Raw genomic sequence first — 5,157 nt, 5'->3', positions numbered from 1 at the left:
TGTGAGTGTTTATTGAGCGAAAACACCTAAAGCTCCACGAGGCTCTGGCAGGGGATGGTGGCGAACCCTACTGTACTCTTTCACCACAACTTTCTCTCACTCTTACTTCCTGTTTCTGTTGTACCTGTAATTCAAAGGGCCAGCCTTGTCACACTGTGTCACGCTGAATATCCCCGAGAACTACGTTAAGGGTACACGTGTCTGTGGAGTGCTCAGCCACTTGCACGTTAATTTCATGAGCAGGCTGTTCCGTTGATCGGATCAACTGGAACCCTCGACGTTGTAAGCGACGGAGTGCCAACAACAATATAGCCTTGATCTGCCAAAGTTATTAGCGATGTTATAAGATCTTGTGTAATACCTAAAACAGGGAATCAAAACTATTTTGTTAAGTATTTTACCCTAACTACATAATGGGGGCATGTGACTTAGTGGTTAGGGCTTTGGACTCATAATCATAAGATTGTAGTTTTGTTTTTGTTACTTGTAGTAACAAGCAGGTGTTGGTGTCATGGACATATTAGGCTAATGTTTTGCTCCTGCTGATTACTTTTGATTCCCAGGCAGCATTTATGCTTTTAGTGCTGTTAACACCACCGGACTGAATGGTATGGTCCAGGTGTCAAAAGTATAGTGATATTTGTTTGGCAGTTGATGATGGGAATACATATTTGTTATGCTTGTGAATTTTTGTATCATGGTTTTGTTATTCTGTGTTGTCCTTCATTCTAGTAAAGTGAAAAGTGTTTGTGGATTAATGGTTTGTGGAGATTACTTTGTCATTGGTTGTTTGTCTTCATAGATAATCTTATTAAGCTTAAATAACGTTTAGATATTGGTGTCTAGTTTTGGGAGGTTCTGTAGCGTATGTATATGTAGAGAGAGAGAGAGAACTGATGGGCATTTGCACATGCTAAGCTTGGTGACAGGCAGTGAGTTAAGGAATGTTGTATGTGCACACACACACACACAGTGAAAGAATCAGTGACAGAGAAGGAAGAGAGGGATTAAATGAAGTAGCTATGGAAGGAGTTTTATGATTGGGAAATTCAATTATTTTAAGGCAATAAATGTTTTTCCTTTTGAAAATTAGAATTCAGTTCATGATTTTGTATAAGCATGAAGAAATTTGATAAAATCTAAATTACAATTATTGTATGTCTCTTATATATCCTGATGTTCCCTATGGTGGCAAATGTACATTTTCAGAGTTACCTGTCATAAAGGCAGGTAACATTCTAGTTTCTTTTATCGTTTACTTGTTTTAGTCATTTGACAGTGGCCATGCTGGGGCACTGCCTTGAACGTTCTTTTAGTCTAACAAATTGACCACAAGACTTATTTTTTTTAAAGCCTGATACTTATTCTATTACTCCCTTTTGCCAAACCACTAAGTTATGGGAACATAAACAAACCAACACTGTCATCAAGTGGTGGTGGGGTACAAAGACACACACACACACACATGATAGGCTACTATCTACTAAATCCACTCAACGCTTTGGTTGGCCTGACACTATAGTAGAAGACACTTACCCAACGTGCCGTGCAGTGGGACTGAAATCAAAACCACTTGGTTGGGAAGCAACCTTCTTACCACACAGCCATGCCTGCAACTATGTATATATTCACTTATGAATTCTTTATGAATTTACCTGAGGATTACAGTAAAAGTACAAATGTTTGTGGAGTACTCAGTCGTAAGTAGGTAGGTAGTTCTGTTAATTGAACAATTAGCACACCCACCCATCTAAACCGGCAGGAGTGTTCATTGTTACCATATAAATTTATGCACACAAGGTCTAAGTAGATAAGATGTTGTTCTCATGTATCATGGATCATAGGTTTTTATCTTCTGCAGTCCACTTAAAATACGTGTGTAGTACACTTAAAGTATGTATGCTACTGTTCTTTGTATCCATCCGTGGGAAATTGGTAACAAACGTTCTGGGAATGATAGAATGTCGTTCAATGAATCTGTCTGTCTGTCTGTCTATTTGTCAGTCTATCTATCTCCCCCTCTTTCTCTCTCTTGAGAGAGACAGAGAGAGAGAGAGAGAGATAAAGAGAAAGAAAAAGAATCTAAAGAGAAAGAATGAGATCTATTACCTTGTTGTATTGTTCATGAGCCTGGGGGCGGTGAATATTGGTTTTCTTTATAAAATCATTTCTTTAAAATAGTAAATACATGCATATGTTCATCTCGGAAGTAGCCAGTTGTAATAATTTTTTTTTTTTTTTTTTTTTTTTTTTTTTTTTTTGCATCTTCTATGATTTCTAAATTATGTTTCTGATTATTATTAAATTTACAGAGAAAGAGGTAAAAAAAAAAAAAAAAAAGCGATGCTTTATATCTAAATTAGATGAAACGACAAACCATAATTAATAAATTAATGATGAATTACTGGCCTGCTTAGTGACTGGGCTTGTCTGGGCTAGTACATTTTTAATGTCAGGTCAACTGAGGCCACACTCTTAATTAATTGTATGATTAATGTCAAACTGGTCTACTCTTGGGTGTAACCTCTTGAGATCAAATTCTTTTTTCATTGAATAGGTAGCTAATTAGGAGACATTTGTTATTCACATTGATGTTGATGTTATTTTAAATCATCTTTATATTTAGTTTAACTGTCACCACAGCTTGGGGTGATTCTGAAAGTTTGAATATATTTTAAATGAATTACTACAATGAGTTTTCATTATGATTTTTGGTCTTTATGTAGTATCTGCTTTCAGTTTGGTTAAAACTAAAGCAAAATGTAGCATAGATTAATGCCTGTGATTGCGGTTGAACAAATATTTAAACCTGTCGTCCAACACTTCCCATTCAACAAAACCTGTATAATTTGTAAAGCTGTTTCAATAGAAATGCAAATGTGAATAAAATAATCATTGTAATTGAGTGTGGTTCATGAACCTTAGCAAATTTTAAAGACCTGTAACTAATTTCTGTTGCAGCTGAACAGAAAATGTTCAACATTATTGATTTTTCTTTTACTGACGTGGTGTAGTGGGTGATCTGCTGAGCAGTGAAGAGAGACGTTAGGGTTGGTGCATCGGAAGTGAGAGAGGAAGTGATATTGCATAATGAAGTAGGATTTTTGACGAAGGTTCTTACCTTCCGCTAACAAAACAACTTCTAAAAGGAAAACTATGCTAAAACTCCGACTGGAACTCACTGAGTAACCCTATACACTCACTAACCCAAATCTCCTGACCAGAAACCTAAAATACATGAGAACTTCTTATGCGCTCCTGTTTGTACTAACTGCTTGTCAGAGAAAGAAATTGTCCAAAAACCCTGCCACATTGTGTGATGTCCTTTCTTCCTCACTTCCATCACACCACCTCCAACATTGCCCTTCACAGCTGGTAAATCACCTACTATGCCACCACTAAGAATTAGACTAAGTAAAAATATGATTCTCTAAGGAATTGTCACTAAATCTAAATTAAAAAAAACGCTCGTGTTTGTTTGTGTGTTTGTGTGTTTGTTTGTTTGTATTGGGAGAGCATATCCCAAGGTCTTTTCGATTCTGTTTAGGTTGTTAACAAACTTTCAAAGCCCATTGTAAATAGTTCTGGCATGTCTACCAAATCCAAATAAATTACCCATTATGAAATCGAGCCAGTAAATTTTTTTTTAAGCCGGAAAGAGTAGCTTAAATATCTTGAAATAAGTAACCATGTTTCACATGTATTCTTCAGGTTTCTTGTTTGGTTCTCAATTATATATTCTGATTGCTGAAATATTCTAGAATTGGTATTAAAAAAAAAAACAGTTTTGAAAAATTACCACATTTTTTCAAACGCTTTCTCTTTGCAAGCAAGAGGCACATCCCTTTTCTCTTCATCTTTTTTTTGGACAAATTTCTTGGGCAAAGAGACACTTCTACCACATTTTTTTAAGTGATTGGATCTTATCCCTGTTCAGAACTCTTTTTTTTCTTTTTGTTTTTGGCAGTTAACACTTGCAAATTAACTTTTATACTTGGTAACTTACTTTTTATACTAATAAATAACAAATGTGCAAAAAAAGGTTTCTAGAACAATAATATTGATTTAGGCAGCAAATTTCTTAATTAATTGGGAGCAAATGATAAGAATCGGAAAAAGAGGAAATTGGGGTTCTGGCAAGATATCTATGGTGTACTGTTGTTGTCTTTTCAAAATTGAGTTAGGTATGCAATCCTGAAAAAACAAACAAACAAAAAAAACAAACAAACAAGCAAAAACAACTATCATTGGTTTGCTAAGTAATTATCTGACTTGATGAAGAATAAAAACTTTAATTTTGATGATTGATGTAAATTGAGCCATCTTAATAGTTATTGGTTGAGTATCCCAGATATTTTGATTTAATATTTGCTGTATATTTTTCTCCATAATCTTAAGTTTTTGTTGTATGATTCTTTTTTTTTAGAGTGTGCTTTTTTTATTTGTGATTTTTTTATTTGTGATTACTGCATAGTTTGTATCTGACCCCAATATTTTATTATTATTATTATTATTATTATTATTATTATTATTATTCTGTATATTTATAAATCAGATTTAAACAGTGATAAAGAGAAATTTATGTTGATTAATATAGTTATTTTCAAGCAAAATTAAATTGGTTTCAGCTGTTACTGAGAGTTACGGCTAACGCAGAATTTTGCTGCAGTTATTATGCTGGCTTTACTTTTAAGACGCATTGTTCTATTCACTTTGACTTATTTGGCTTCAATAAAAATGTTTTGTATTTAGTGATAAGAAATACATACATACATACATGTAAAACCAGTTGCTTCGTTTCCTTATAAATAGCGACATTTTTATAACCAAAAACCATTCTATGCTAGAAAAGATAATAAAAACCTTAATAAGAATAAGTCCTGGGGTAGACTTGTTTGACTAAAGGCAGTGCTCCAGCATGGCCACAGTCAAATGACTGAAACAAGTAAAAAAAATAAAAGAATAAATACATACAATTGTGTACACATGCATACATATGTGTTCATACATACACACAGATATGCATACACACATACATGCAGAGCCCATACAAACAAATGTGCACACATGCATACACATATGTATGTATACACACACATAAATGCACACACATACATATGTGTATGTGCATGCACACTGACACACATGCAACCCCCC

General features: G+C 34.3%; 1 protein-coding gene across 5 annotated transcripts in view; it reads left to right on the top strand.

Annotated features, from left to right (window-relative positions):
- Positions 1-5,157, top strand: part of LOC106871661 (mitogen-activated protein kinase kinase kinase kinase 4-like) — a 277,960-nt gene that overhangs the window by 141,938 nt on the left and 130,865 nt on the right. The window lies entirely within an intron of this gene.

This window comes from Octopus bimaculoides, chromosome 9 (assembly GCF_001194135.2).
Source record: "Octopus bimaculoides isolate UCB-OBI-ISO-001 chromosome 9, ASM119413v2, whole genome shotgun sequence".
Classification (NCBI taxonomy): Eukaryota; Metazoa; Mollusca; class Cephalopoda; order Octopoda; family Octopodidae; genus Octopus; species Octopus bimaculoides.
Note: the sequence above shows the minus strand (reverse complement) of the source record. Positions and strands in the feature narration are given on the sequence as shown.